Here is a 21,339-nt window from a genome sequence, read left to right as displayed (position 1 = left end):
TTCCACACCCTCCACTACCCTCCACACCCTCCACTACCTTCCACACCCTCCACTACCCTTCCACACCCTCCACTACCTTACACACCCTCCACCTACCTTCCACACCCTCCACTACCCTCCACACCCTCCACTACCTTACACACCCTCCACTACCCTTCCACACCCTCCACCACCTTCCACACCCTCCACCACCTTCCTCAATAAACCATATGCACTAACCACTGTTTTCTTCCTTAAATACACACCACTTAATGAAGTTGTGTATTTATTTCTTACTTTCTGGAGTAAGAAAGCTTACTCAAATCCTGCACTAGAGAGGCACCCATCTTGAGTCCAGGTGGCAGCATGTATAAGCAAGTAGATGGGGTCGCCATGGGTTCTCCCCTAAATGTTCTGTTTGTAAACTTCTACATGGATACCAATAAAGCTGAGCGTCTTAGTTGACATGGACTTGCAACCCGCCATATTACGGCAGGTAAGTTGACGACGTTTTTACGCATATACCTGATGTCAGATGTCTGCAGCAGCTGAAGTATGCATACGAGCAGAATTCTTTAAGTTTCACTTACGAGATGGAGAATGATAGGAAGCCTTCGTTTCTAGATGTAATAGTCATGGAAAGGAGCGGAGGCTTCCACACTGCAGTCTAAACTAAAGAAACAAACTTAGGAATGGGCCTCAGTGCCAATAGTGACTGCCCAGACAGGTACAAGAGGAGTGTTGTCAATGCTAACATCGACCGTGCTCTCAGCCACAGCTCAGGATGGAAGCAAATCGATGAAGAGCTCTGTAGGCTAAGGCAGGTCTTAGTCAACCATGGCTTGTTGATGGTTATGTTGAAGCAATCATAAAAAGAAAGGTGAAACACCATGCAACCTCTAAAGAGTCAATTAGCACAACACTTGTACCCCCTATTAGACTGTTTTACAGGAACCTCTTTTCGACAGCTCATAAAATGGAGGAAAAGGTCTTGAAACATATTATTGATAGGAACGTTATCCCTACCCTACAGACAAAAATCAGAAAATACAAATGACAATTTACAACAAAAACCAAAAAACTGCCAACCTACTCATGAAAAACTCCCCAGACAACAAACACAACGCCATGAAGACAACCAACATCGTCTATGTCTTCACATGCCCACTTGGGCACAGTAAGCCCCGAAAAACTCAGTATACAGGCAAGAGAACAATGTCTCTTTCTAGGAAATTAACAATACACAAACAACAGGGCTCCATCAAGGAACATATAATCTCTTCTCACAACCAGACCCTCACCAGAAAAATCTTAACAAGCAACACAGAAATCATCGATAGATACAGCGATAATAGGAGACTCGACATCTTTGAGGCACTACACATTAAAAAAGTCAGCACAAGCAATCAACCGCCAATTAATGCACAACTATATTCTACCCACCTCAAGACCCCGAACTAACATAGAAGCAGCAAGAGAAAATATGAGCCAATAGGCCTTCTGTAGTTATTTTCATTCATATGTTTTCATCCCCAATTTATACCCACCTCACCCAAAACATTTGTGTCATATCACCTCACCCAAAATGCATATAAGCATGATATTTGCTATGTGTAAACCAGTCGTTGAGAATGTAAGAAACCCTAACGAAATGCTTTTAGGCGTCATACCAAAAATAGAAATGTAAAAAAAAAATGAATTTTGCAGAGTTTATTTTTCAATTACCCTCGACAGTGAAGAAAAATGTAGGAAATAATGAGAAGATTCGTGTTAGAATAATTAATCTTACCCTTTCGGTCATATTCAACAACATATGTTTACAAGAAAGACTGCTAACAAAATAAATAAATAAATGTATATATATATATATATATATATATATATATATATATATATATATATATATATATATATATATATATATATATTTTGTTCATGTATTCATGGGTAGGAATCAATACATATGCTGCTGTTTTGTCGGCTTTTCTTATTGTTACGTCTTTCAGATTTTTTTTTTAGTTGTTTCGCTGCTTCTTTGAGTCGTGGGGTTAAGATTGTAGATGAATATGTTCCTCGTTTTTTCCCTGCTTCTGCAAGTAGTTCAGCTTGAAGTGTGTCAGTGGTGATGACTTTTTTGTTGTCTTCTAGCTTATGGATATCGTCCAGAAGCATTTCGATTTCCAGGCGTTTATATATATATATATATATATATATATATATATATATATATATATATATATATATATATATATATATATATATATATATATATATATATATATATATATATATATATGTATATATATATTTATATATATATATTTATATATATATATTTATATATATATATATATATATATATATATATATATATATATATATATTTATATATATATTTATATATATATATAAATATATATGGAAGGGAGTACCACCTCTAGCTGGAAGAAGGGGGACCCATAGCCTCGGAGGAAACCACACATAACGCATTAGAGGGAATGTTTAGATCCCCTCCAATACAGTTTCTGTGTGCTTTTCTCCTACCACCCCCTTCCTTGAATATTTTTTTTTTAAATATATATAAATATATATATATATTTATATATATATATTTATATATATATAAATATATATATATGTATATATATATATATATATATATATATATATATATATACATATATATATATATATATATATATATATATATATATATATATATATATATATATATGTATATATATATATATATATATATATATATATATATATATATATATATATATATATATATATAGCAGTACCTGCCTCAGGAATGCTTGTGCATTGCTGAGCCACAGCAACCTTTCCCCTGTCTCCCGGTCCTTCCCGCAATTTCTTTCCTTCCCGATCCCAATGTCCTCCCCACCATCCCCCACTCCACCTTCCCCTCGTCTTCTCCACAATCTCCCACTCCACCTGTCCCCTTGTCCTCCCTATTATTTCCCCCTCCCGTGTTCCCTCTTCCTCTGCACCATCCCTCACTCTCCTGTCCCCTTGTCCTTCCCAACATTCTCCATTCCCCAGTCTCCTCGTCCCAACCATCCCCAACTCCCCCGTCCCCTCGTACTCCACATAATTTCCCCCCTCCCCTGTCCTGCAGTCCTCAGTACTATCCCGCACTCCTGTCCCCTCATCCTGCCCACCATTCCCAATTCCCTCGTCCGATGCATTCCCAAATGATCTGATGTTCCAATCAGAAAATTGGGAATATCAAATGATCTGATGTTTCCATCACTGAAATATAAGAAAAACAATTAAAAAACGAAATGAGAAACAATTAAAAAATTAAAAAAATAGCTACACTCATGAAATGAACGGTATGGTAAACAGCAAAGCTCAGTTCCATCGCAATATCACACAAAATAATTAAATCAAAATTAAAATAAATTTAAATCTATGAAAATTTAATTTATCAATGCAATCGGAAACATTGAAATGGAATTCATAACATATTTAGTATATCGTGTGTGTTTCTAATATGTGCAACAGATGGCACTGTTTTTTAAAAAATGCATGTTTTTACCTGTCACAGGTGTGGCATCTATATAGTAGGTATATAAAAATAGGCGCATATTTGAATGGAACGTTGTGTCATAATTTCAAAGCATTTGGTGAAGAACTTTGGGAGCTTACAGCATGTGTTGCTCTTGTGTCCAACAGATGGCGATATTTTTCCAAAAAAGCATGTTTTTTCCTGTCACAGGTGAGGCATGTATATAGTTGGTTTATGAAAACACGCGACTATTTAAATGCAACGTTGAGTCAAAATTTCAAAGCAATCGGTAAAGAGGTTTTTCAAAAAACCTCTTTACAAATTAAAAAAAAATCTTTACAAAAAGAAAAAAGTTTTTCAAAAAAAGCAAGTTTTTCCCGTCACAGACGTGATATCAATACAATATGTATATAAAAACTTGCTCGGATGCAAATGGAACATTGTGTGAAAATTTTAAAACAATTGGTGCAGAACTTTCAGAGATTAGCGATTTTGAGCACACAAACATATACATCTTTATGTATATACAAGAAAGCTCAATTCCAATGCAATTCACACAAAATAATTAAATCAAAATGATAATAAATCAAAATCTATTAATTTAAAGTTAAATTTATCAATGCAATCAGTAACATTGAAATGGAATTGTAACATATTTAGTATGGCATGTGAGTTGCTCTTACATGCAACAAATGGTGCTGTTTTTCAAGAACAGCATTGTTTTACTTGTTACAGGTGTGGCATCTATACTTATACTTACGAAATGAACGGTATGATAAACAGCACAGCTTAATTCCAACACTGTCACTCAAAATAATTCAATAAAAAATAAAATAAATCGAAATCTATGAAAATAAAATATATCAATGCAATTGGAAACATTGATTCGTGACATATTTAGTATAGTGTGCATGTTGCTATTTTGTGCAACAGATGGCGCTGTTCTTCAAAAACGCATGTTTTTACCTGTCTCAGAGGTGGCATATATATAGTAGGTATATAAAAAGATGCGCCTATTCGAATGCAACGTTGAGCCAAAAATTTCAAAACAATCCGTGAAGAACTTTAGGAGATTACAGGGTGTGTTGCTTTTAAGTTCAACAGATGGCACTGTTTTAAAAAAAAAAACATGTTTTCTCCTGTCCAGGTAAGGCATATATATAGTAGATATACAAAAAGATGCGCCAATTCGATTGCAACGTTTTGTCAAAATTTCAAAGCAATCGGTAAAGTGGTTTCGAAGATTTCCCTCACGTGAAAAATACATGAAAACTCAGTTTTTCAGAAGAAACATGTTTTTTTTTTTTTTACCGTCACAGACGTGACATCTATATATCCGGCCAGGTTTTTATATACATACTATATATGTATATAAAAACTTGGCCGGATGCGAATGGAACATTGTGTGAAAATTTTAAAGCAATCGGTGAAGAACTTTCGGAGATTAGCGATTTTGAACAAACGAACATTTCCATTTTTATTTATATAGATATATATATTTAAAGGTTACAAGATATACATTGGTTGATACAATGATTTCTTAAAAGTTATGGATCTCTTGGAGCTTGGAGCTTCGTATATATCAACCCGTTCTCGCAAATTCGTAAAGTCAATATTGACTTATTAACTACGTGCATAGGTGATATACTAAACATAATAGATACCCTTAAAAAGATTCATAGAAAACACCGACCTTACCTAACCTTGTTAGTATCTTAAGATAAGCATCTTATTGCTTCGTAATTACAATTATTACTTAACCTATACCTATTATAGGTTAGGTAATAATTGTAATTACGAAGCAATAAGATGCTTATCTTAAGATACTAACAAGGTTAGGTAAGGTCGGTGTTTTCTATGAATCTTTTTATGGGTATCTATTATGTTAAGTATGTCACCTATGCACATATTTAATAAGCCAATATTGACTTATTAAATTTGCGAGAACGGGTTGTATATATATATATGAATTTCACCGTTTTCAAAGCTAATGTTAAAGTCCATGGACTTATCACTAAACATTTCACATCCACTGTTTTCGGGAAAGAGAGGCATTAATGCCATAACGCTCGGCCGACCATGATCACCTTATGACACTCACAGTTAGAACCAACACTCACCCTGCAAAGTTTAGTGAGGCTAGCCCCAAGTGTCTGGTGGTCAGTCTCAGAGAGACGAACTTTACAGACGAGAGATGAGATACAGACATCCTCTCTTACAGATATATTGGGTACCCGGCAGAGACTGGGTCTCTCTCTGACTCCCTCCCTACTATTCTCTCACGCAATTCTCCTTCCCTCCAGTTCTTCCACTCCTCCCTTCTATTCTCCATACTTCACTTCTATTCTTCATTCATTCCTCCTATTCTCCTTTCCACCCTACCATTATTCTCTCTCCCTCTTGCAGACATAATTTACCTCTCTCCAATTCTCCCTCCCTCCCTATTCCTTCCATTCTACTTACATTTCACACACTTTCCCTTCTATTATCATTTTCACCATCCCTTTCTCTATTTCTTTCAAGTCATATTGCGGAGAGATATACTACTGGAGGCCTTACCAGTGAACACACGCCTCGCTCTACCAGCACCCCAAAATAATAGAGACGTGATGTGTGGACCCAAAAATAAGCCATCTGCTGCCGTATAAATTTGGCATAATTAATTGTCTTTTATGTAAATTAGACTCTCGCTGGGTGAAAAAATCAAGAATGGTCCAAAATATAATTAATCAACCGCTGTAATGACCACAGGGGAAAAATACCCCCCCTCCCTAAGATCGTGCAAATTGTATTTTAATTATTATTATATGTTATTATTACACGGAGAGTAGTCACACTAACGTGACGGCGTCAATGAGAACATCCGTAGGAACCATTATGACGATTCGAACCTATGCAGATGATGTTCGCTTGCACTACAGGACCATGTCGTGGTATAATCGGTAGAAGCGTATGCGGGAGAACAGCCACCACATATGTTCGAACCCTCATCACGGCTCCTACGGATTTTCTCATTTTTATTAATTTTATTACTAATTTTTAAATTTGTATTACTTTCATTATTTGTATTATTAGTATTATCACCTTGCTATTATCAAGTTCTATTATTGTCGTTTTTTATAGATTATTATGCATTCTTATTATATTTTTGTATTTAATTTACAATATTGAGGGAATATCGCAATAAAATCACAACAAAATTGTAGATCAATGAAAATAGTTTTGAAGCAATGGAGTGACTCGAACCTGCGTTCTGGTGCACCCCAGACACTTCGCCATGATAGGACGAAATTGACCAACCCGAAACTCGATTGAATTTACTACAGAGTTCTAGGATTGAGTCTATTGCCTCACAATTATTTTTCATTGACATATCACGCAATTGTGATATAGGCCAGAGTGTATATATATATATATATATATATATATATATATATATATATAATTTTTTTAAAAACCTAGAAGGGGTACCACCTCTGGTGCAAGTGTAGGGACCCATAGCCTCGGAGAAGAAAATAAAGAGTACTCAGAGAAGACCTTGTGGATTCTCACTGAACACTTTGATATTTTCTTCCCCTACCACCACTATTCTTTCAGTGTGTGTGTGTATATATATATATATATATATATATATATATATATATATATATATATATGCGAACAAGCCTGAATGGTCCCCAGGAAAATATGTATGTATATATATATATATATATATATATATATATATATATATATATATATATATATATATATATATATATATATATATATATATATATATATATATGTATATATATATATATATATAATATATAAATAAATATATATATATATATATATATATATATATATATACATATATATATATATATATATATATATATATATATATATATATATATATATATATATATATATATATATATTATATATATATACTAACAGTTCCCGCACTGCTGTAGCTCAGCAACACATGTGGATTCCTGAGCCACAGCAACCTTCCTGGTTGCTGTTCTAAATAGGACTACGACCTGTGAGAAGCCCCCCGGGGAGTTATGTCGGAAAATCCGACACCATTTAATAATATCAATGCAATTGCAGATAATATTGCTGCATTGTATGCACAAGTTACCTATAGAAAATGTATCTTGTAGTGGAACTTTCAGTCAATAGAAAACGGGATATTATTGCCACACAATTATAAATAAACCAGCTAGTCTTCTGGGAATTGTTCTTAAATACATTAGTCTTTGGACTTTACCATCATAAAAACATCTCATTTGAATTAACTTAATTATCAATATTAAAATAGAGTAAATGTGACCCTTCTAACTTACTGACATCTCTACAAAGTGAAGGAGGCGTCAGTAGTAGTGAGGGAGTGGTCCGCCATTGTTGTTAGACCTGAGGCAGGGAGCAAATTCGACTTCTGTTAATTTCTCTTGGACGAAGTGTTATTGAAACGAAAGGTCTACCATCATCAACACGCTGTCAACAATAATCAAGGGAAGTGTTCTGCCGAAACCCATTTATCTAATCATTTTTGGCCATTAATGTCAGTAGATAGGGCGTACCGGTTAGAATGCGTACAGCCTCTTAAAAAAGGTAATTAAAGCTTGGTCCTTATCTGATTCATTGTACAGTGTTTTCTCTGATATAGCTGTCATATATTAGGATTCTGGCTTTACAGCTAGTGCCTTTGACAGGTCAAGAAGAGGAAGCAAACTTTGTGTATCAGTTACTGGGTGATGGAAGCTGTCTCACACGAGGAAATTTGGTGTCTACATCCTAGTTATATCTGGTGAACTAAGCCTGCTGTATAATAAGATAAGGAACCTCTTTAATGTATTACTAATATGTGTAGTTAATACTGTAGTTTGATTGGCTGCATATATATAAATTCAATATAAACCCCTCCCCTAATGTGTAGTGGATCGATTTGTGAGATTATTGCAGAAATACAGTCCACTTAACATCATACAAATTGCTATCAAATTATATAAATTCATATAAATTAAATAAATATAAATTTCACAGGTCGGTTTCCACATTATTTGCTCCTGTGAACCGGATTATATGGTCATTCGAACCTAGATTATATGATCATTCGAACCTAGATGGTCTAGAGAGCTAGATTGTCATCAAATTTAATACACTAGTGTAATAAATTAGTGAACAACAAAACCAGTCAAAGATGGCGGCGTTGCTTCGAGCGAGCTCATGAGCCCCCCTCAGTTCAGTTCAGCCTCATCAGCAGTTTCAAGGTCACCCACAGATTTGGTGGGTTCTTATTCCATGACAGCGCTTATATTGAAGCCAGCCAAATTATTGGCTGTGTCCTTGCGAGATTGTTCACGGATTTCGTTGCTGTAATTTCGCGAGAGATCATCCACGAATTTTGTGGAGTTTGTTTCGTGAGGTCACTAATAATATTTAATACTTCTTGATAATATTTAGAAGTTTCATAGAGGCAGTTAAGAAGCTATTATCAATAATTGTGTATATTATTTCTCCAAAATAGAGAATTATTTAATATATATTGTACTAGTGTTCTCAATATAATATTTACCAATTGCCAACCCACAACAGGGTAGGGTATACATTGACTAGTGTTATAGATAACCTAGTCCCCTATTACCATTGACTAGTTGAACTATTTATTGCTCATCCTAGTCCCATTATTACCATAGTCTAGTTGTACTATATTGAACAACCTAGCACCATTAATGAATGGTGCAGACCCTATTTTGGGTGTAATTTTTATCAACTCGAGTTGAGTTGTATATATAATAATTTACTTATGATCATTACACCTTTGAGTGATTAATTAGTGTCTATACCATCCTAGGGTGATATAGAAGAGCTAACCTAAAGGTACTTCCAGTGACACTGGTTTATCACTTAAATCATTATTGTGTATGATTGTATATATATAATGTGTATTAATTTTAAGTGCTAACCTCTAGTAGAGGTAAGATTATAGCCTAGTGAGTGCAGAATTTTACCCTAGACTACCATCAGTACTTGTTCAGCATTATGAGCAGCCCAAGTACAAGCCCCACAAGGCTTAACCAACTAGCCAATATGGATAATGCTGGCAATGAGAAAACTGTCATACATCTAGTACTACAATTGCTGGACTTACCTCAACCTGATCAGACTGCTGACTCATTACAATCCTTCAGCATGGAGTTTGAGTCACTACTAAGAACATTCAGTCTTAAGGTTGATATAACTACTAGTGAATGGATGACCAAAGTAGTCCTTCAACGAAAATTGTCCAGCGATATACTAGATGAATTATATGCACATCAACATAACACCATCCTGACAGTACAGGACATCGCTGAAGGTTTACATTCCATCATAAACAAACGACGAGCAAATGAGGAAGTTAAAGCCTCATGCAAGCCTTCAGAAATAGAAAATAATTTTCAATTAAAGGGTAAAATAACTACCCCAAATAAACATCAACCAATTACTCTAACATCATGTTGCAGAAAATCTGACAATGCAGCAGAATCCTCCAAGCCTACTGTTACTAGTTCACCCAAACCGGTAACTTCCAAACGTGCAGTAGGCTGGGGGACATGTATGTTCTGCAAAAAGAAACATTCAACATACTGTTGTGCTAATTATCACACCAGAGAGACTCGCATTAAGCAACTCCAGAAGTTAGGGAGATGTGCAAGGTGTCTCAAGTCACACAATATAGACTATTGTGATACCCAATTCAACACCTGCAACAGGTGTAGAAGAGGTAGGCACCATGCAGCACTGTGCAAACATACGAAATTAACGTATTCAAGACCCAAGGAGGAAGATAGCATTCCCACCACAGTACAGTACTGCAAGGTGCAACAAACGAAGAGTGTCCAATCGGCAAAGTCTAAAGGTAATACAATTTTGCCTACTGCCCAAATTACCATCCTGAATAAGAGGGCCAAGGTCCATACCCATGGGTTGTGTGACCAAGGGTCCCAGAGAACATATGTGACTAAAAAGTTGGCAGATGAACTACAATTAAGGCCTGTAGCCCAGACGTCATTCAACATCTCAGGGTTTGTAACAGATGCAGGACCTCAAGTCTACCAGGTAGTACAACCATCAGTACGTTTAGGCAGGTACGTCTGTCGAGCACAAGCCATTGTGGTGGACAAAATACCAGTAGACCTACAAGTTCAAGGTCTGAGAGCAACAGCCAAATTCCTGAGAAATAGAGGAATAAAATTGGCAGATAATATTAAGTCTGATCACCTCACCGTTTTCGGTCTCCTTGTTGGGACAGACTATTGCCATCGATTCATCGGTAGCCCTACTAAATATCAGGGCATAACCATGTTAAATTCTGCAGGAGGTAAATTACTCTCAGGCCCAGTATTAAGCCTGAGGAGACCTATGCCTACAGATAAACAATACCAGTAGAAATCTAAATTTGTCAGCTGATTATATTTCTCCAGTAGCATTATACTAAGGAGATTAAAGCTGATTATAGTAACAGAGGTTGAAGTTAATATCATCATTTAAAGCTGAAGATGAGTTCATGAGGCTTCAGTGGCAAATCAGTGAAGAGTAGCCTAAACAGCTACAAGTTACTGCGACCAATGTCACTGAACCCACTGCAGTCTCAGAACCATTCTTTACTTTAATGATGGGCTATTCAATCCTCTGAATCAATTAACTAAATTAAACCCCAATAAATCTGACGACTGATTTGATACATTTATTATTTAATCAAGATGAATTCCATGGGCCTCAGTGTTTATATATCAGGGACCAGTTATCTAAACAAACTTCAAGTTATATCTAATGTCACTGATCTCACTGCTGTCCCTGAATCATACTTAACTGTAGTACTTGATCACATTCAGTCTCCTGGGTTAAATAATATGTAATTCGGCTTGAATTTTAGCCTCTCAATAGTTAACAGGGAAATGAAATCACATTAGACTTCTAACCCTGCAACTCTAGTATGGGACATCCATCCTGTACGAACAGACGCGCAAATGTGTGATTACTAACTACTAACATCAAATTAATCTAATAATTCGAAGGAGGAGTATTGGTGTTCGTCTGTTCTAAATAGGACTTCGACCCGCGAGCAGCGCCCCGGGGAATTATGTCGGAAAATCTGACACCATTTAATAATATAAATGCAATTGCAGATAATATTGCTGCATTGTATGCACAAGTTACCTATAGAAAATGTATCTTGTAGTGGAACTTTCTGTCAATAGAAAACGGGATATTATTGCCACACAATTATAAATAAACCAGCTAGTCTTCTGGGAATTGTTCTTAAATACATTAGTCTTTGGACTTTACCATCATAAAAACATCTCATTTGAATTAACTTAATTATCAATATTAAAATAGAGTAAATGTGACCCTTCTAACTTACTGACATCTCTACAAAGTGAAGGAGGCGTCAGTAGTAGTGAGGGAGTGGTCAGCCATTGTTGTTAGACCTGAGGCAGGGAGCAAATTCGACTTCTGTTAATTTCTCTTGGACGAAGTGTTATTGAAACCAAAGGTCTACCATCATCAACACGCTGTCAACAATAATCAAGGGAAGTGTTCTGCCGAAACCCATTTATCTAATCATTTTTGGCCATTAATGTCAGTAGATAGGGCGAACCGGTTAGAATGCGAACAGCCTCTTAAAAAAAGGTAATTAAAGCTTGGTCCTTATCTGATTCATTGTACAGTGTTTTCTCTGATATAGCTGTCATATATTAGGATTCTGGCTTTACAGCTAGTGCCTTTGACAGGTCAAGAAGAGGAAGCAAACTTTGTGTATCAGTTACTGGGTGATGGAAGCTGTCTCACACGAGGAAATTTGGTGTCTACATCCTAGTTATATCTGGTGAACTAAGCATGCTGTATAATAAGATAAGGAACCTCTTTAATGTATACTAATATGTGTAGTTAATACTTTAGTTTGATTAGCTGCATATATATAAATTCAATATGAACCCCCCTAATGTGTAGTGGATAGATTTGTGAGATTATTGCAGAAATACAGTCCACTTAACAACATACAAATTGCAATCGAAGTAAATAAATTAATGTAAATATAAATTCTATATAAATTCATATAAATTAAATAACTATAAATCTCACAGGTCAGTTCCCACACTTCCCCAGTACCCCTGGATTCATTTTAAATCGAAATGAAAACAAATCAAAATCTATGAAAATTCCAATTTATCAATGCAATCAGAAACATTGAAATGGAATTGTAACATATTTAGTGTAACATGTGTGTTGCTCCTACATGCAAAATATGGTGCTGTTTTTCAGGAAAAGCGTAGTTTTACCAATCACATGGTGTGGCATCTATACCTATACTTACGAAATGAACGGTATGGTAAACAACACAACTCATTTTAATTACAATGCCACAAAAACTAATTCAATAAAAAATAAAATAAATTGAAATCTATAAAAATAAAATATATCAATGCAATCAGAAACACTGAAATGGAATTCATGATATATTTAGTATCGCGTGCATGTTGCTTATATGTGCAACAGATGGCGCTGGTTTTTCAGAAACGAATGTTTTTACCTGTCACAGGGGTAGCATCTATATAATAGGTATATAAAAAGGCACGCCTAATCTAATGCAACGTTGTGTCAAAATTTCAAAGCAATCGGTGAGGAATTTTTGGAGATTTCAGCGTGTGTTGCTCTTGCTTCCAACAGATGGCACTGTACAAAAAAATGTTATTCCTGTCACAGGTGAGGCATGTATATAGTTGAAATATATAAAGACGCGCCTATTTGAATGCAACGTTGTGTCAAAATTTCAAAGCCATCGATAAAGAGGTTTCAAAGATTTCCCTCACATGAAAAACACAGTTTTTCAGAAAAAAGCATGTTTTTTTTTACCGTCACAGATGTGACATCAATATAGTGTGTATATAAAAACCGTGCTCGGATGCGAGACGAACGTTGTTTGATAATTTCAAAGAAACCGGTGAAGAAATTTCGGAGATTAGCGGTGCACAAACGAACATTTCCATTTTTATTTATATAGATGTGTGTGTGTGTGACTATATATATGTGACTATATTAAGGAACGTGTGGTCTGTGTATAAATATTTGTGTAAGAATGTGTATTGAGTGCATAACTTGAGTGTAACTATGAGTGTGTGGTAAATCTATATAAATAAAAATGGATATGTTCGTTTGTTCAAAATCGCTAATCTCTGAACGTTCTTCACCGATTGCTTTGAAAATTTGACACAACGTTCCATTCGAATACTCATATGTTTTTATATGCCTACAATATAGATGCCACACTTGTGACATGTAAATACATGTTTGTTTGGAAAAAAAGCGCCTTCAGTTGCACGTATAAACAACACTCATTATACTAAATATGTTATGATTCCATATCAATGTTTTCGATTGCACTGATAAATAGAATTTTCATAGATTTCAGTTTATTTTTGTTTTGATTTAATTATTTTGAGTGATATTGGCTTGGAATTGAGCTGTGTTGTTTACCAAGCCGTTCATTTCGTGGGTATTGTTTATTTTTTTTTATCTTTTCATTGTTTTTCATTTAAATTTCTTAACTGTTATTCTTATTTTTCAGTGATGGAAACATCAGATCATTTGATGTTCCCAATCTTCTGATGGGAATATCAGATCATTTGGGAATGCATCGGATGAGGGAGTGGGGGAATAGTGGGGAGGACGAGGGGGTAATTTTGGGGAGGACGAGGGGGTAATTTTGGGGAAGACGAGGGGATGTGGGAGTTGGGGATGGTGGGGGGACGAGGGAGTTTGGGAGAATGGAGAATGGTGGGGAGGACAAGTGGAAAATAAAGCTGGGGATGGTGGGGAGGAAGAGGGTACAGGGGAGGGGGAATGGAAGGAAGGACGAGGGGACGGAGATGTGGGAGATAGTGGTGAGGATGAGGGGATGGTGGAGTGGGGAATGGTGTGGAAGGACTAGGTGATGGGGAAATGGTGGGGAGGACGAGGCAATGGGGGAGTGGGGAATGGTTGGAAGGACGAGGGGACGGGGAAGGGGAGAATGGTGGGGAGGACTGGGGAACAGGAGAAGGCAGCTGTGGTTCTGCAACGCATGTGTGTGATACCACAGCAACGCGTGGCCGGGTACAGCTAGTGTATAAATAAATGTATAAGTGTGTGATATGAGTGCATAATTCAGTTTATTTAAGATTATGTTCCATTGTCATAAATGAATGTGCTGTTAGAGTATTTTTGATTGCATTGGGAGTGATTCTTAGTCATTCATAGATTCTTATTGGGAGTGATTCTTAAATTAGTGTTTTTGTGTATAAAGGAGTATGTTATTCGTACGAGTAGGTGTAAGTGCATTAATGTGAATGGAGTATATAAATAAATTATTGTTCCTGTTTATTTCTGTAAATATATATCATGAATAATATAACTAAACAGTCCTCATGAAGACGGAAGCACACCTACAGTGCAGCCACAACTCTGCACTTGTCACAACGTTAAAAAAGTGATGCGTTACATTCCGCTCCTTTAGCAGTTCTCATTAAACGTTTTACGCTTCGTCACCATCAGTAACTAACCCGTCACAGACAGGGTTATTGTGGTCCTTGGAGACATACGTAAGCATATGCAGTATTTTCCCACACAAATAAAATTATTTGGCCGAGACAATTTCTATTTTTACTCAGGAGGCGTATATTCGATTCTTTTTTTTTTTGTGAATGAGGGGGGTGAGGGGGTTGTAGGGGGAGTCTGGAACGAGTGAAGTGCCATGACAGTCCCACAAGATACCGGTTTACCGGTATCTTGTGGGACTGTCATTGAAGTGATTGTGATTGTGCTGTTGATTGAAGGGACTGTGTGATTGAAGACATAACCGGATATCTCCGGTTATGTCTTCAATCGTGTATGTGTCTGCGGCCTCGAGGTCACTAGACACAGAAGTGGACTTCAAAGTTAAAACATATATGTATTGTATATAACCTGTGTCAGATAAGATTTCCTCATACGGGCCTGACCACTAAGTGGCTCAGACGATATAAGTGTTTCATTACGACACCCTAAATACGTCAGATACGCTGAGTTTGGATATGATTTATTTTGGGAGAGATGGGGAGGGTGAGTGTGGGGTAAGATGGGTAGGGTGTGTGTATGGGATGAGATGGGAAGGGTGTGTGGGTGTGTGGGAAGATGGGGAGGGTGTTGGGGAGAGATGGTGAGGGTATGTGTGGGGAGAGATGGGGAGAGTGTACTCACCTAGTTGTGTGTGCGGGAGTTAAGCTTTGGCTCTTTGGTTCCGCCTCTCAACCGTCAATCACCTGATGTACAGATTCCTGAGCCTACTGGGCTCTGTCATATCTACATATGAAACTGTGTATGGAGTCAGCCTCAACCACATCACTTCCTAGTGCATTCCATTTACTAACTAGTCTGTCACTGATAAAGTTCTTTCTAATGTCTCTGTGGCTCATTTGGGTACACAGCTTCCACCTGTGTCCCCTTGCTCGCGTCTCGCCAGTGTTGAATAGTTCATCCTTGTTTACCCGGTCGATTCCCCTGAAGATTTTGTAGGTTGTGATCATGTCCCCCCTTACTCTTCTGTCTTCCAGTGTCGTAAGGTGCATTTCCCGCAGCCTTTCCTCATAACTCATGCCTCTTAGTTCTGGAACTAGTCTAGTAGCACACCTTTGGACTTTTTCCAGCTTCGTCTTGTGCTTGACAAGGTACGAGCTCCATGCTAGGGCCGCATAATCCAGAATTGGCCTTACATATGTGGTGTACAAGATTCTGAATGATTCCTTACACAGATTCCTGAATGCTGTTCTGATGTTAGCCAGCCTCGCATATGCCGCAGACGTTATTCTCTTTATGTGGGCTTCAGGAGACAGGTTTGGTGTGATATCACTCCTAGATCTTTCTCTCTGTCTGTTTCATTAAGTACTTCATCTCCTACTCTGTATCCTGTGTCTGGCCTCCTGTTTCCACTGCCTAGTTTCATTACTTTGCATTTACTCGGGTTGAACTTCAACATCCATTTGTTGGACCATTCACTCAGTCTGTCTAGGTCATCTTGTAGCCTCCTAATATCATCCTCTGTTTCAATCCTCCTCTTAATTTTTGCATCGTCGGTAAACATTGAGAGGAACGAATCTATACCCTCTGGGAGATCATTTACATATACCAGAAACAGTATAGGTCGAAGGACTGACCTCTACGGGACTCCACTTGTAACGTCTCGCCAATCTGAGACCTCACCCCTCACACAGACTCGTTGTCTCCTATTGCTTAGGTACTCCTTTATCCAATGGAGTACCTTTCCTTTCACTCCAGCCTGCATCTCCAGCTTTCTGACTAGCCTCTTGTGTGGTACTGTATCAAAGGCTTTCTGACAATCCAAAAATTTTAAGTCTGCCCACCCTTCTCTTTCTTGCCTTATTTTTGTTGCCTGGTCGTAGAATTCAAGTAACCCTGTGAGGCAGGACCTGCCATCCCTGAACCCATGTTGATGCTGTGTTACAAAGTTCCTTCGCTCCAAATACTACACAAGCTTTTTTCACACAATCTTCTCCATCAGCTTGCAGGGTATGCAGGTTAGGGACACTGGCCTGTAGTTCAGTGCCTCCTGTCTATCCCCTTTCTTGTATATCGGGACTACGTTACCTGCTTTCCAAATATCTGGCAGTTCCCCTGTTGCCAGTGATTTGTTATACACTATGGAGAGTGGTAGGCACAGTTCTCCTGCTCCTTCCTTTAGAACCCAAGGGGATATTCCATCTGGGCCTATAGCCTTTGTCACATCCAACTCTAGTAAACACTTCCTTACTTCCCCACAGGTAATCTCAAACTCTTCCAGTGGTTCCTGGTTAGCTATTCCCTCACTTATCTCTGGAATTTCTCCTTGCTCTAAGGTGAAGACCTCTTGGAATTTCTTATTCAGTTCCTCACACACTTCCTTTTCATTTGTAGTGAATCCTTCCACCCCTATCCTTAATTTCATAACCTGTTCCTTTACTGTTGTTTTTCTCCTGATGTGGCTATGAAACAATTTAGGCTGAGTCTTTGCCTTTCTTACGATGTCATTTTCGCATTGTCTTTCTGCCTCTCTTTTCATCCTGACATATTCATTCCTGGCATTCTGGTATCTTTCTCTGCTCTCCAGTGTCCTGTTATTCCTATAGTTTCTCCATGCCTTTTTACTTTGCTGTTTAGCTAGCCTACATCTCTGATTAAACCATGGGTTTCTCATCTTCATTTCTCTGTTTTTCTTTTGGACTGCGACAAACTTGTTTGTTGCGTCCTTGCACTTCTGCGTGATGTAATCCATCATATCTTGGGCCGTCTTTCCCCTGAGCTCTGTTTCCCATGCTATATCTGTTAGGAATTTTCTTATCCCCTCATAGTTTCCATTTTGGTATGCTAACCTTTTGGTTTCGGTATCCCTCCTCGAGTTCAATAACCCTTCTTCAATCAGGTACTCAAACACCAGTACACTGTGGTCGCTCATTCCTACTGGGTCCTCAAAACTGATTTCTCTTACGTCGGAGTCGTTCAGAGAGAAGACTTGGTCGAGTCTCGCTGGTTCGTCATTGCCTCTCATCCTTGTGGGTTCTCTGACATGCTATCTTGAGGTTATCTTGAGATGATTTCGGGGCTTTAGTGTCCCCGCGGCTCGGTCCTCGACCAGACCTCCACCCCCAGGAAGCAGCCCATGACAGCTGACTAACACCCATTATTATAGTCTGTGGGTTGGTTGGTGTTGTCGTCGTTGATCCTTCTCTACGGACAACCCAACCCACAACTCGGTAGAGTGCTTATACCTCTCTAGGAGATCACACTAGGTGCTTCTGGCCCTTGGAGAGGGGCTCAACGTCACACATTTAGGGGATGCGGCTCCAACACTTAGCTTCGTTGTCACATGCACACACCTACTTGAGCCACTGTGACTCCCCACTCTCTCCTTAGGTGATATGATCTCCTCAATCCCCCTTTGACTTATTAGTATTACCTTCTACCCTGTCCACAGCAGTGGTTCTTGGTTCTTTCTCTCTCTCTCTCTCTCTCTTCTTCTGTACTATTTCCTGGGAAGCCTCACTAGGACAAGGGCAAACACCAGCAAATTGGAATACATTTACTGGACAAAGCACATACACAATACATACACACATATAATAATAATGAATCCTATACTCTATATTATTACAATCAGGTTGCACTCCAACACCATCAGAACTCTATCATCAGCTTATCAAGTGGTATCCTATCTCCTGGTTCACCACCTGATACTATCAACCTCCTCAAGTTGATCAAGTCTACATACACTGTTGCACCATCAACAAGAGAATATATATATATATATGTATCTATAAATGTGTACAAATAAAATCAGCATGTGAATGCAATAACATATATCAGTATAAATGTTCTTTGATACACAATGATGATCAATCGATCACTCTATCAGTCCTAGAACACATACGTCTGTAGGTAATCCAGCCTACGACTGTAACTCTAAACTTCAGTATAAAACACTCCTAGACATAAGAATGCCAACAATCACTCACCTCTCACTGCGTCTTGCACGCTAATGACAACCAAACACTATCAACTCCCTACAAGTAATCCACCAGAACTTCCCTTCCACTTCTGGAAGTTCACTACCCTGATATCTTCAGGTTCTTCTGGGCTTAACTACCAGGATCCTTTGCAGCTCCTCCAGGCTGCTACCATGAAGTTTTCCTTGAGCAACTATGGTGCTCCACTACTTCTGCTAGGTTCCTCCACAGCTCTCTTGGCTGCTACACCATGAAGTTTCCTCGAGCAACTATGGTGCTTCACCACCTCTACAGAAGCACGTGACACTCCTCTTCACTGCTTCTCCTCACAGCTCGAGATCCTCTCCTCCACTACCTTGGAGTCTCATCAACTACTTCATCTGTGCTGGCTTCGAAGTTCTCAGCAACTTCTTCCCCAAAGACAAACCTGCCACCCATCGACGCTCCAATAAAAATGTTTCCCCGTTAACACATAAACAAAAATAATCACACAATATGTTTGCCTCAAACCTCTATCTGTCCTCTACATACAGTGAGAGTGGACTCCCCCGTTTTGGGCGGGTCCATACTCCACCTCGCCCGGTGGCGGTCCTCACTCACTCCGCCTCGCTCACTCCGGAGGGGCCTCCGCCGTCGGAGCTTTCAGTCACCTGCCAGCGCTCAGAGGGGACGGACGTCGCTCCGTGTTCCTCCGTCTCCACTCTCTTATTTTAGGCTTTCTGCCTCACCAAAACATGTCTAACTTATCAATAAACATTGCTACTGTCGCTGGGCCAACCCGTTCTCGCAAATTTAATAAGTCAATATTGACTTATTAGTTGCGTGCATAGGTGACATACTAAACATAATAGTTTCCCTTGAAAAGCTTCATAGAAAACACCGACCTTACCTAACCTACTTAGTATGTTAAAATAAGCATCATATAGCTTCGTAATTACAATTGTTACTTAACCTATTATAGGTATAGGTTAGGTAATAATTGTAATTACGAAGCAATAAGATGCTTATATTAACATACTAAGTAGGTTAGGTAAGGTCGGTGTTTTCTATGAAGCTTTTCCAGGGAAACTATTATGTTAAGTATGTCACCTATGCACATATTTAATAAGTCAATATTGACTTATTAAATTTGCGAGAACGTGTTGGCTGGGCACACGACCAACTACAAGCAATCACTATGAACTGGCTTATATCGTGCTTACCACAGATTGTCTAGTCGAGGGCGCTCCTCCCTCTGACGAAGCTTGGTCAGGGCGCTGCCACGGCCCACGATAATGCCTCTGGGCGGTTTAATAAACACTTCTCATCGCCCGGGACTTGAGACCACACGTCCCCAGCTCGATTCCACAGCTGGTACGTCTGAACACTTCTCTTCTCTTGGAGATATATCACTAGGGGTTCCCTTCTGACGGGAGCTCAACGGAGCGCGGCTTTCCCCTGCGATGTCTGGCACTCAAGTGAGGTCAAAGCCCCTCTAGAAGCGAGCCTCACGCCTCCAGCAAAATATCCACATCTCCTAGCCAGTCATTTATCTGTTTTCTTCTTCATTGCCCTTACTCTCAAATTGTTATACATATCCAAGCAACTATTTTACATATGTGTTATCACCTCAATATTTGCTAGACCTTCTAATCAGGTCAGGCTTGATGAATAACTCTCAAGGAGGGAGACTCGTTTCTCCTGCAGGCTGAGATCATAACACCATGTACTTATTTTACTGCTAGGTAACAGGTGCATAGAGTGAAAGAAACTTTGCCCATTGTTTCTCGCCGGCGCCTGGGATCGTACCCAGGACCACAGGATCACAAGTCCAGTGTGCTGTCCGCTCGGCCGACCGGCTCCCTTGGTTAGGCTCCCTTGCTGGGTTAAAATGTTTCTTGTCACCACCTCCAATAGTTTGGCTCTCCACATATTCTCGCCTCCATACGGTTCCTTGTTCTCCCAGTCAATCCTTCCGTGATTGAAGTCACTCATGATGAGCAGGTGGGATCTATTTCAACAGGCAGCAGAGGCTGCCCTCTCAATTATAGTGTTAACTGCCATGTTGTTGTGTTCATACTCTTGACTGGGTCTTCTGTCATTTGGTGTAGGGTTGTATATTACTGCTACTACTATTCTTGGTCCTCCCATTGTCATGGTGCCTGCTATGTAGTCTCTGAACCCTTCACAGCCCGGGATGGCCATCTCCTTAAAACTCCAGAGGGCTGAGGTGGGTGAGGAAGAAAGGAGGGTTTAGGGGGAGTGGTGGAGAGGGGAAGACTTATGTGGGGTGGG

The sequence above is a fragment of the Procambarus clarkii genome, chromosome 29, assembly GCF_040958095.1.
Source record: "Procambarus clarkii isolate CNS0578487 chromosome 29, FALCON_Pclarkii_2.0, whole genome shotgun sequence".
In the NCBI taxonomy this organism is placed as follows: domain Eukaryota; kingdom Metazoa; phylum Arthropoda; class Malacostraca; order Decapoda; family Cambaridae; genus Procambarus; species Procambarus clarkii.
The sequence above is the reverse complement of the archived record's forward strand: the minus strand, read 5'-3'. Positions refer to the sequence as shown.